At 39.7% G+C, this 13,814-nt stretch overlaps 1 protein-coding gene across 2 annotated transcripts in view; it reads left to right on the top strand.

Annotated features, from left to right (window-relative positions):
• The window catches only part of rgs6 (regulator of G protein signaling 6), a 174,855-nt gene that overhangs the window by 114,995 nt on the left and 46,046 nt on the right, over window positions 1-13,814 (top strand). The window lies entirely within an intron of this gene.

Here is a 13,814-nt window from a genome sequence, read left to right as displayed (position 1 = left end):
GACTGGTGACCTCTCCATAATGTCCCCTGGCTTTACCCAAAGTCAGCTGGGATAGACTCCAGCCCCCTATGACTCTAATGAGGAATATATATATAGATTAGTGCACCATCGAAACAACTTTTGATTAATGCAGTGCTTTGTTTTTGTGATCAAACAGCTGCAAACATTAACATCAGCCTTATCTTGTTTTACGTTAGTTGTAAGAAGCTAGGGGTAACATGAACAATTAAGAAAGTGAATCTGATACATTTTCTACCAGAAAGGGTTAGAAATATTGGCACAGGCTGTTGCATACTGAAAGTGGGCAGCAGAAACATATATGGTTCTATCAATGATACAGGTATGTGGTGGTCTGCTGCAGACAGTCATACCGTCCCTCCTATCAAACATAAAAAACACACAGGTCTGCTATGGATGTTTCTGCAAGGCTGTGACTTTTGCACTTTCACAGGATATTGTAGTTAGTTATAGATTGGACTATAGTACTGTGTCAGTGTGCTTATTTCTGAGGTGTGCTTGAGCACAGTGAGGAACATAGCACAGATGACGGGTGCTGCACAAACAAGCATTTGTTTTAAGCACCATATGTTTTCTAGCACATGTGCAGTCATTGGTCAGTAGTGCAGACAGTCCATGCTTCCCCTGGCTGATTTTATATTCATATACGCAGAAAGCATGAATTGTCCTTTAGTTTAAAGACCAGATTGCTTAAGCCCATCCTCACAGAGCTGCAAATTTGGCTGAACACTCAGTCTTGTTTTGACATTGCCACCACAATTTTTAAACGTTTAGAGATGTGTTTAATTTATGAAAAACCAGCCCATCTTGCTGCAAAGATTGTATTAAAGTCCTCACCAGTTTATCAGTCATTCTATTTATCAAGTCAGCTGTGTTGAATACAAGCAGCACCCATGGATGAGTGAGCACGGAAGTATGATTGTAGATTATCTTTTCACTAGCTACACTTGTTGGAGAAACAATACGTGTTTTTTGATGCACAATCAGATGATATTTCATTTTGTGGTCCAGAATCCCAACTAGCCTTGTAAATTGCTCTGGGATGGTATCAGCTGTCAGGCAGAGATGCATCGGCAGTCAAGTGTGGCAAAGCCATCCTGTTGTCATAACACTTCCATTTAATAGTCACGTCACCCTGCCTGCACTAGGCTGAAGCTAGTAAGACTCATCATCACTGTTAGTATCTGACCTTCAGACACCAAACCCTTACATGCAGCAGGCAAACAACTTCACCATCTCTGCTGTGAGTGATTACACCCACTCTGAGAGAATGGCAATTCAGTTGATGTGTGAACTGTGTGTGTATGACAGCATGTGCTAATGTGTAACACACACATACAACATTTTGATCATTGAGACTGCATTTATTATATTAATGACACTAATGTGACCTTTTCATGTTTGGAATGGTAATTATCTTCTCAAATGAACAAAGCTGTTAGTATCTTGCATGGGAAACTAGGACTGAATTTAGGATTACTGAAAGTCTCTTATTCAGTAGTCTTGTGGAAGTGCATGTAGAACTGTTCGTGCCCAGATTTTATTAAGCAATACCAGTACCAGGGAAGATTATCAAAACCATATCATCCTCTTCAGCAAAAGGTTAACCTTCACTGTGTCCCAAAAGTTTGTTCTCCCCACTGGACAACATGTTTGATTGTTTGGATCAAGCCATGGCAGAAGTATCCAGTGGGTGCAGAAGTGATGACAAAGATACAACAAAGGCGGATTCTTCAAAGACTTGCCTTGCTCAGGACGTCCATCTGATCTAACTGCAAGAGGCAAGGACCTGATGAAAATGTCCAAGGTTAAAAGGTACCAGTTATGTCAGCGACTATATCAGAGGCTGAAAATCTGGGAGAAAATGTTTCTAAGAGCACCGTCCATTGTTTTTTTAACCGAAACATTGAGGCTGAAAGCTTACAAGAGGCAATGTACCCCGTAACTGCCAAACTCCAAAAGGAGAAGAGACTGTTTTTTTCAATAAAGTACATAACTCTGACTCCAAAAGACCAGAAGAACTGGATTTTCTCTGGATGGAATGCCCTCCCTACATATTTCAGACAACCAACAGTCACAACTACCAGTTATGATCGTGAGAAAGTACCATGCTCTGAGTTTCTAAGTGAAATTCACTGTCCGTAGTATGGTTTGGGGGCTACGTCTGCTTCAGGTCTTAAGATTGAATGTATTTTCCCTCAAGATTGTTGTAGTTCATACAAACCAGCAAGCAGATTAAAATAATAATTTTTCTGTTTCCACCATAGATTACACTTTAGATGAACTGCACTGCATTTCAGTATGAAAGATTATTATCTGTTTTTCTTATCTGTTGGACACCTTTGCTTACAGCAACAGTAGTTGTACATGTGTCAAAGTCAAAAAGTGAAAGTGAGACTTGAATCTGTTGCATAATTTGTTAGACGTAGATAATATATACCACTATATTGTCAAAAGTATTCGCTTACCTGCCTTGGACTCACCTATGAACGTAAGTGACATCCCATTCCTAATCCATAGGGTTCAATATGACGTAGGCCCACCCTTTGCAGCTATAACAGCTTCGATTCTTCTGGGAAGGGGCTGTCCACAAGGTTTAGGAGTGTGTGGTTTTTTGGAATTTTTGACCATCTTCCAGTAGCGCATTTGTGAGGTCACACACTGATGTTGGACAAGAAGGCCTGGCTCTAATTCATCCCAAAGGTGTTCTATCGGATTGAGGTCAGGACTCTGTGCAAGGCCAGTCAAGTTCATCCACACCAGGACTCTGTCATTAATGTCTTTATGGACCTGTGCATGGTGCACTGGTGCACAGTCATGTTGGAAGAGGCCAGCTCCAAACTGTTCCCACAAACTTGGGAGCATGGAATTGTCCAAAATGTCTTGGTGTGCTGAAGCATTCAGAGTTCCTTTCATTGGAACTCAGGGGCCAAGTCCAGCTTCTGAAAAACAACCCCACACCATAATCCCCCCTCAAAACTGCGATGCAATCTGACAAGTATAATTCTCCTGCCAAACCCAGACTCGTCCATCAGATTGCCAGATGGAGAAGCGCGATTGGTCACTCCAGAGAACGTGTCTCCACTGTTCTAGAGTCCAGTGGTGGCGTGCCTTTACATCACTGCACCCGACGCTTTGCATAGCACTTGGTGATGTATGTCTTGAATTCGGCTGCTCGGACATGGAAACCCATTCCATGAAGCTCTCTGTGCACTGTTCTTGAGCTAATCTGAAGGCCACATGAAGTTTGAAGGTCTGTCGCGATTGACTCTGCAGACAGTTGGCGACCTCTTGGCACTATGCGCCTCAGCATCCGCTGACCCCGTTCTGTCAGTTTACGTGGCCTACCACTTGGTGGCTGAGTTGCTGTCGTTCCCACACACTTCCACTTTCTTATATTACAGCTGACAGTTGACTGTGGAATATTTAGGAGCGAGGAAATGTCAAGACTGGATTTGTTGCACAGGTGTCATCCTATCACAGTTCCACGCTGGAATTCACTGAGCTCCTGAGAGCGACCCATTCTTTCACAAGTGTTTGTAAAAGCAGTCTGCTTGATTTTATACACCTGTGGCCATTTCAGTGATGAACACCTGATTCTGATTATTTTGATGGGTGAGCGAATACTTTTGGCAATATAGTGTATATTTGTCTTAACTTTAGGCACTTACAGAAATAACAAACAGATACAACCACATAAGCTCATTTATGTATCACTTTAAAAAGAGTGACAGATGAGCAGAGTTATGCTATATCCAGTGGTACTTACGTTTATTGAAACAGTTAGTCAACCTGAGAATGCTGAGGCTAGTAAGTCTTAGTAAATCTCAACAACCCTTTGATATTTTGCAATCATATCTCATCATTTATTAGCACAAAATTTCTGAAGCAGCTGTTCATGGTTTCCTAAAACATATCTTCATGGTTTTGGTGATTCTTCTAAATTTATGTCTTGTACCACCTAGGGAAATGTTTTAAACTATTGAATGGATTGTCACAAATGAGAGAGTCACTTTCTTTTCATACATCTCTATGTAATCAAACTTATTGCATTGGAGTCACCTTGTGCTTCTGTACTCCTTTAACACAATTCTCAGGTAATGGCACTGCCAGTAGAGTTTTTAGAAAATGTAAAAAATGCATGATATAGTGCCATATTGTACTTTGGACTAACACTGTAGAGACGATACCTAAAATGAATTAAAGTGCTAATGTAACCTGATTAGCTGTAATGGTTAACTTTATTTTATCATAACGATTAAACAAAAAATGTTTTCTGTTATGATAGAAAACTGATAGATTTTCAACTCAGTTGTCACACATTTGTACATTACAAGACTTCTTGGTTTCTGTAATCCATTCGGGCTGTGAAGACATTCCAGACAGTCTGACATTAGCTGCTTTTAGGGGTTATAATGAAATTATTCAACTGTTATCAAGTATCTTTTGAAGACACTGTCCATCAAAATCCATCTATCCATTGTCCATACATGGCTTAATCCTCATTAAAGTCACAGAGGGCTGGAGTCTATTCCAGCTGACATGTGTGAAGGCAGGGGACACCTTGGACAAGTCACAAGTCTATTGCAGGGCTACACATAGATACAGTAATCACACTCACATTCACACCTACAGACCATTCAGAATTACCAATTAACCTCAGCATGTTTTTGGACTGTGGGAAGAAGATTCAGAACTCAGAGAAAATTCACACATGAACAGGGAGAACATGCAAACTCCATGCAGAAAGATCCTAGGGATGTGAACCGGGGATAAGTGCTAACCATCAAGCCACTGTGCAGCCCCTGTTCATAAAAATGATGAAGAAAAATAAAGACTTTGTCTAGTCTTGAAAAAGATGCAGTTTGGAATGGGGTGATTATACAGTTCAAGGACTATCCTAGTCCTTGAACTTCAGTACATCTCAGTGCATGTTAATAGAAGCAGTTCCATCCTTATTCCCCAATATCACTGCTGAAATACATTAACAGGCCCTTGTTCATCCCCTCCTGTCTACATGCTGAACATGTCCTTCGGCAAGACACTAAATCCCACAGTTGCTCTCTCTGGCAGGCAAGTGCAGCTCCACCACCATCGTTGTGTGTATGTGTATGTCTGTGTGAATGGGAGATATATTTTAAAGCACTTTGGAGACGCTGAGGTAATAAAGGTACTCCGTCAGTGCAGATCATTCACTATTTAACACTCTCCAATGTTTGGACAACCTTAAACCTACACACTTTAAATGTCTCTATTAAACATCTCTGTGTACTTATTAACCGACGATTTGCTGCCCTGGTGCTTTATTAAACGATATTAATCATACAATTCTAACACAGACTTAAACGTATTAAGAACATGAAGTAACAACAGAGTGGTGAAGGGGAACATTTTAGCTCCAAATTTAGTCCAAACTAAAGTGCCTACCTCCAGTTATTTGAATTGAGAATCTGCTTTTCTTACTTAAAATCTATTTTAAAAATTCTTGGGGTCATTACAAGTAAGTAAGTAAGTAAGTAAGTAAAATTTATTTATATAGCACCTTTCACAGACAAATACAGTCACAAAGTGCTTCACAAAAAAAAAAAACAGCATAAAAGAAAAAAAAAAAAAAAAAAAAAAAAAAAAAAAAAAAAAAAAAACACAAAAAAAAATAACAAGTATGACTTAAAACAATAAGAATGGTGATCATAAACAGTCACATATCAGGTGAGTCTAAAATGCTTGGAGAAACAGGTGGGTTTTAAGATTACGCTTAAAAGCCTCCACGGAATCAAGACAACGCAAGGATAGTGGAAGAGCATTCCAGAGCTGTGGAGCAACAGCCTGGAAAGAACGACCACCGCGAGTTTTAAACTTGGTTCGGGGAGCCGCAATAAGAATTTGATCAGATGATCTCAGCGTCCGGGAGGGAACGTAAGGACGCACAAGATCTCTGATATAGACAGGAGCCTGATCATGGAGGGCTCTAAAAGTTAACACCAAAATTTTAAAATAAACACGATACTGGATTGGAAGCCAATGAAGATTTTTTAAGACTGGGGTAATATGAGTTCGCCTATTTGTACGAGTCAATAACCTTGCTGCAGCATTTTGAACATGCTGTAGACGAGAAAGCTCATTTTTGTCAAGACATGAAAACAGACTGTTGCAGTAGTCCAAACGAGAAGAAACAAAAGCATGAATTATCAACTCAAGGTCATTTTTAGATACCATTGGTCTAAGTTTAGAGATTTTCCTCAATTGGAAGAAGCAATTTCTTGTCAGCTGCTTTGAGTGGTGTTCTAAAGACATGTCTTTGTCGAAGATAACACCAAGATTCCGGAAACTCGATTTTCCTGACAAATTAAAATTAGATAGGTACTGATTGATCCCTGCAATGGCATCATCAGGAGCCAACACCAATGTTTCAGTTTTCTCGTCATTAAGACTCAAACAATTTGCGCCCAGCCATTTTTTAATTTCGGAAAGACAAGTTAATAATGAGTTCAATTTATGAATCTCAGAAACTTTAAAGGAACAGTAAAGCTGGATATCGTCAGCAAACAAATGATATGAAACGTCGCTGAACTTTTGAATTAACATTCCCAAAGGGAGGAGGTATAGAGAAAACAAAATTGGGCCCAAAACAGAGCCCTGGGGCACTCCACACCGAAGGTCAGTAGAAACAGACTGGAACTGATTTGCAAGGACACTAAAACTCCTGCCTGACAGATACGAGGAAAACCAGGCCAGGACCGATCCTGAAAGGCCAACAAAATCACGAAGTCGAGTTAACAGGATGTCATGGTCTACTGTGTCAAAAGCTGAAGAAAGATCTAACAACACCCAAACAGTACATTTGCCATGGTCCGCAGACATCAAAATGTCACTAGACACTTTTAACAATGCTGTCTCCGTCGAGTGTTGTTTGCGGAAACCTGATTGAAAAGTGTCGTAAATATAATTTTTCCCAAGAAAGGACATAAGTTGCTCACAAACAACCTTCTCAAGAACTTTGGACATGAACGGCAGTTTGGATATTGGCCTATAATTTTTTGGCTCCCCCGGATCTAGATTGGTTTTCTTCAGAAGAGGTTCGACAATTGCATGCTTAAAGCAAGAAGGAAAAACACCACTGGAAAGGGACATATTTGTCAATTTAGTAATCCATGGACCAATCACATCAAACAAATTTAAAAAAGTTTACACGGCAAGGTATCAAAAGAACAAAACGAAGGCTTCATTTTGGATACAAAAGCTAAAATGTCATCCTGGGATACCAGCTTAAAGGAGGACCACTTAAATGTTACATGCTCAGTAACAGCAGGATACGTAAAGGATGACATTTGGATTTTGTCCCTGATAACCTGGATTTTGCCGGTAAAGAATGTTAAAAAATTATCACAATCTGCCTTACAGAACACAGGTGTAATCGGAGCAGCCGGGGATACAATAGAGTTGATTGTGTCAAACAAAACTTGTGGCCTTTTCTTATTAACAGTAATCAGCTTCCGAAAATAATCAGATCTGGCCTCAGTTATCATGTTGTTCAAAGAAGACAAAAGACCCCTGAGGTGTAATCTATGAACCTCAAGTCGAGAGGATTTCCAAAGGCGCTCTGTTTTTCTGCAAAGTCTTTTCATTTCGCGAACAGAATCATTTATCCAGGGGCATACGGGTTTTTTGGACACCAAATTAGATCTAAAGGGTGCAACCTGGTCCAAAATGGATTCGCAGTATCTGTTAAAGCCGAGAGTGAGACTATCTACATCGTGATAGTTCAGGAGCAAATTAGAATCAAACAAAGCAGAAAAACTATCTGCAGTATTTCCAGTAATGAGCCGCCTCCTTATTCTCATCTTGGGAGGTACAGGCTCAGGAGTAAGAATCAACTGAAAAGAAATAAAACTATGATCACTCATGTGAACATCCTCAACACAAAGATTTTCAATATTTAGGCCAAGTGAAAACACTAAGTCTAAAGTATGGCCCTCCTTATGCGTTGGTCCAGAGACATGATGGTCAAAATTAAAAGTTTCAATCATTGTTAAAAATTTCTCTGCTTGGCGACATTTGCTGTCATCAATATGGATGTTAAAATCTCCAAGTATTAAAACCTTCTCCAATTTTATAATTGTAGTTAAAAATACACAAAAATCATTTAAGAAGTTAGAAGCATAGCCAGGTGGGCGATAAACCAAGACACAATAAAATGGATTTGAAGACCCAACTTTTAGCAACTGTGATTCAAAAGAGGGGAAAGTTTGAGAATCCATAACTTTACAAAAGAAGCTGTCCCTGTAGACCACAGCAAGGCCTCCACCACGGGAAGGGCGGGGCGTCCCAAACACCGAGCAGCCGTCAGGACAAAGTTCATTCAGATGGATAAACTCCCCATCTTTCTGCCAAGTCTCTGTAATAAACAAGAAGTCAAGACTTCGTCTAATAAAAAGATCATTCAAAATAAAAGATTTCTTTTTTATGGAGCAGGCATTTAAAAGACCAATCTGAATCAGTGATGGCGACACGACTTTAGTGTCACCAAACTGAAGCGGGATTGGGAATCATTAGTCAGCAAGATGGCGCCTGTGTTTGGCCTCGCCGCTGCTCGGCTCATGTTTCGTATGTTAATGGTTGTTTTTGCAACGTGTTTGGTCATACCAGTTCATATATCGGATGGCTATGTCTCTGCTGTTTGGAGTTATGATCGTGGATCACTTTTCCGGATTAAAAAATCGATGGAGAACTTTGTCAATGGCTGGGATCAGTACAGAGAAACTTTTCCCCCGCCCTTTATCTGCCCTTCCGACTCACCTGTGTACCTGCTGCTGTCTCACACTCCGGGTAAAAGGAGAAAGCCGAGGAAACGTGGAAGCAGATCCGGGATTCAGGTCAGGCTCAGACGGGTTTTGCGCATGGGAATTGCTTCGTTGGAAAATCGCCAGCGGGTCAGGTGCCTCCGGATGACAAGTGTGAATGATCTATATAGTATTTGTTGTAAAGAAATGATACATAAAAATACTCTAAATCCTTTTTAAAGAAATGTGTCTAGTATTGTAACAAAATGTATTAGAATGTTACATTCAGCTTTTCACATTATAATACAGCAACATATTACATTGCAACTATGGTAATGAAACTGTGTTTGTAATGCCCTTTTAATATACATTCATAACTTCATAAAATACATTTTATAAAAACATTTCATGAAGTGTTACTGAAAAATTAAAATACTGAGCGAATCTCTGCCAGGTCTCTATTCTCAGAGGCTTTACGGTAGAGCTGTGAATAATACTCTTGACAATGACACACATAAAAAAAGACAATTCTACAGTCCTCCTCAGCAATATAAAATATGCCAGCATAGAGTGCAGAGTGATACAATAAAAATGCAAACACAGAGTTATCCCTGGAATGACCCCTGGCAGTCTAATCTTAAAATTCAGCCTGATTGTGATCTGCTCTACAGGGAGCCATGTGATATCTGCAGCAGTGCAGAGATCTCTAAGCAGTAGCTGTGGGATGCAGGAAACTGCAGGGGAGGAAAGGTGCTCTATCAAAAGGAAAGCTGGTCTCAGAAGGAACCGTTACCTCAAATGACATTTAAACTTACACCGACACACATTCAAGCGCACACTAAACCATTCTATACATGGTAACACACACAACTCAAACCACTGTTATCTCTAAACCTACAGAGACTCAAGTACAAGCACAGATGCATTACATCCTTTAGGACTTTGTAGGAAATAGAACAGTGGAGGTATGTTATGTTCACCTCAGTGGTGTATTTTACATAGTTGGCAAAGAGAGCACTGCTATTTAACATCAAAAAGGGCAGAAACAAGTTAATTTATGTCTTCTCTGAGTTTACACAATTAGCATTTGTCTTTTATGAGTTTAACCCATCAGCATCGAGACTCACACAGCAGTTTTGTGTTATTTTTTAAATTTCTCACATGTTCCTGCAATGAAAAGTCATATTCAAGGAGTGCTCGTTTATGCACTGATATCTTAGCCCCACCTAAAACTGAAGTAACTTTTTCTTCAGCTCATTGATTGTGTGAAAACATAACGGTGTTTAATGATAATTATCGTTTTTGGCAAATTGTAGCTCTTTGGATAGAATGTCTTTCACACAATCTCCCATTTCCTTTTACTTTGGTTGGCACTTGACCTTCTGTCTGAGAATTTTTTCTCCAGCATGCAAGTGCCACTTAAAGCACAGATGGGTATGCTGCAATCAATTGATTGTAAAGGATTTCATGAATGTAATATGTAAATGTACTGAGGTAGTCTTGGAAAGAGCTAAATTAGCCAATGGTCTCTTGAGACTAGTTGAATAATTTATTTTACCTCCCCAGATCTCTAAGCTTCTCAATTTATGCAATGCAATTCTCCCCAAGTATATTTAAGCTTTCTTTCCATCAGTAGATGAATTACACCCCCAATTTTGAATCATAGAAATGGATAAAAATGTAATGCACCTGTTTTCTGTTTTCTTTGTAATGTGTTAAAATACTATTTTCACTGCTAAAAATAATTTGAAACATTCATCTAAAAAAAAAAAAAAACACTAGTAAAGATTTACATGAGTTCAACTCAATCAAACTGTTAAATTAACAATAAAAATATTCAACCCTGAGATGGCTGCCTTGTTTACCCGTCATGTCTGCTGGTTCTGGAGTTGGCCTTCAGCCAGATTTTCATCGATCTGGCAGCGTGTTTAACTGTCACTGTGGGGTTGGGATCTTGGAACTACCCTGTTTAGAGGAGGTAATTTCTTTTTTTCTCCAAATGTGGTACCCAGCTACTACAAAAGGGAAGAGACTGGGCAAAAATGTCATCCATGGCAGAGTTCCAAGGCTAAAACTTAAATTAGTCCATGCTCAGATTGTAGAGGCACATATTGAGAATTATTACTCACGCTTAGTTTGCATAAGTACATAACCGTACCCTCTCAGTCCAGGAATAGCTTCAATTAAGTCAAAATCTCCACTTCATCGTTCACACAGATGAGGTCTCCAGATTAATAGACCTCAGAAATTCCGCTGTGGAAGTAAGGCTGTCGAAGAGGTGGAATTGTCCCTCATGGAGACATCTAAGTCGAGCCGGGTATGCAAATCCTCGGTACATGTTGTGGGAAATCATTGTCTTTCTCACCGAGTCAAACTCACACCATCTTCGCAAAATATCCACCGGTACATCAGAATAGAACCGCAGAGTAGAGCCCTCATAATGGATAGCCTTTTTGTTCATAGCAGCTTTAATAATGCATCTCTTTGCACCGAACGGGAAAAACGCACAAAGACAGTCTTACCGGGAGAACCGATGTTGGATCCAGTTCGTCTCTGTGCGTATTCAATATCCAGTGAGGGAAAGTCTATCGGTAACTGTACCATCTTGGAAGTATGGATTGTAGAAATAGTGAAAGTGTCATATCCTTTTCGATGTTGTCTGGGAAGTTGACAATCTTCAGATTCTTCCTTCGTTGGTCATTTTCCAAAATGTCAACTTTCTGTTTCAAAAGAGTCACCATCTTTTCCAATGACTTCCACTTGGAATTATGCTCATCTGTTTCATCCTCCAATGCTGAAATTCGTGATTCTGCCTTATCAACCTGAGTCTCTAAACTTGTAGTCCGCTCCCAAAGGCAGCTGATGGAGTTTTCCAATGTTGTTGGAAGTTTTAATATCAATCTTTAATTTCAATATCAATCAAACTTCCATCAATAGACTCCAAACGGTTGCCCATGGACTCGTCTATTGTATTCATTTTCCTGTCCAGCTCACGGATCTCAATGAGAATGTCCATGTTGATAGCAGCCGGATTGGATACTAGGCTAGTTACTGAGCAAGGAGCCAAGCTTGCCGCCGACTCCTGCTCGCTAGCCTCCGGCTTGTTGTCTTTGGACGAGTGAGTCCCGATTTTCTTTCCCAGGGAAGCTTCCGAGGCAGAACAATTTACATTATCTTTCACACGAGTCTTGCCAGACATTATTCCCCGAGTCTCACCCGTAGATAGTGCCTCAGTGTGGAGAAATTAGACTTCTTTTAATGGGGATACCTAAAAGACAAAGTCTACGCAATGAGACCTGCAGCCGTCACTGAATTGTGAGCAACCGTTGAACATGAATGCACGCAAATACCAAGGGAATTGTTTCATGATGTGTGCTATTCCATCGCTTCGCGTTGTCGGCAGTGTCTGGAGCAGAATGGACATCAGTTTGTTGAGAACAGGAGGTGACAAAACAATAGAATGATGTTTGTAAATTCTTTTACATGCTGAAAATGTAATGAATTATAATAAACACCTAGTTTACAATTATTTAAAGTGTGTATACATTTTTTTGGGACACCCTGTAGACAAACGTAGACCAATCATCACATAACTCCACTGCATTCCTTGGTGGAGTAAAAAGGCTGTTCATGCTGGAAAACCCTCCGGTGTTGCTGAACTATAACAATTCTGCAAAGAAGAGTGGGCTAAAATAACTCTATGGAGATGTGAAAAACTCACTGCCAGAAAACGCTTAATTTCAGTTGTTGCTGCTGAGGGTGACCCAACCAGATATTAGGTTTAGGGAACAATTACATTTTCACACAGGGCCAGGTAGCTTTGAATAGTTTTGTCCCTAATAAATAAAATCATCACTTAAAAATAGCATTTTCTGTTTACTTTTATCTTTGTTTAATATTTACATTTGTTTGATGGTCTGAAACATTAACGGGGGAAAATCTGCAAAAAAATAGGAATTTGAGAAGGACGCAAATACTTTTTCACTGCACTGTAAGTTCCCACTCCTCAGGGTTATGGCTGACATTTTTTCTCTCAGCAGGATTTGTACCAGCTTCATTATAGCCACAGTAACAACCCTGTCAACCTCCTCTCCCACAGATCTCGCGTTGTGCCAACCAAAGCTAATTGCAGCTGTTTCGGGGTCAGGGATTTCAAAAGCATCTATTTACAAGAAGCTGTACTTTGTTGACCTCCTCTGCATGTATGTGCATGTGCATGCCAGGTTGTGGGTTCAGCTGTGAGTTATTGTGGCTTCTTCCCAGGAGTGGAGTGACTGACTCAAGATGCTTTAGCCCATTTCCATTTCTGAAACTCTTGCATAACTTACTGATATCTCAGCAGTCACTACAATGGAAGTTAAATAAATCTTCATATTTGCTAACTGATAATTGGTCCAACCCACCCCCCGCCGGGAATAACTGAAGTATAAGTACAGCCGAGACAACATCATGATCGCCCATCGCATCAAGGATTTTTGAGTCGAGCCAGCAGTTCTAGCTCCTAATAGCCAGCCGAGCTCCTACCAATAATGGGTTTAATATACTTTTCATTGAAGTACTGCAAAATTTTGGTACTTTGATATACTTTTACTCTATTGGCTACACTACATGTTAACAGCCAAAAAACAGGTGAAACGAATGAGAACCTTCAACATAATGACTGTCTTAATCTTAACTCTCCTCTATCCCTGCCTAAATGTTTACATCTGTACAAACATGCATTTTAACCTCTTTTACAAGATCAGATTTTTATAATTTGCTTTTAATATTCAAGAGTATAGAATAAAAATTAGAATATTCAACTCTTTTTTTCAGTTTTTTTCCTACATGATATTCAATTTATAGATGAATTTCCATTTTGTGTTGCTTATTTATGAAACCAGTAGCTTCTTTATTAAAATCCATCTGTCACATATACATTACAGGAGCATGACGAGGCAAGTCAGACATCAAGATAATCTCCCCCAGTTGTCACTGCTGAATTTGACTTAAAAATGTGCAGTTACAATGAGCACT

The sequence above is a fragment of the Acanthochromis polyacanthus genome, chromosome 16 (genome assembly GCF_021347895.1).
Source record: "Acanthochromis polyacanthus isolate Apoly-LR-REF ecotype Palm Island chromosome 16, KAUST_Apoly_ChrSc, whole genome shotgun sequence".
Lineage (NCBI taxonomy): Eukaryota > Metazoa > Chordata > Actinopteri > Pomacentridae > Acanthochromis > Acanthochromis polyacanthus.
This window is presented reverse-complemented; position numbering and strand designations above follow the sequence as displayed.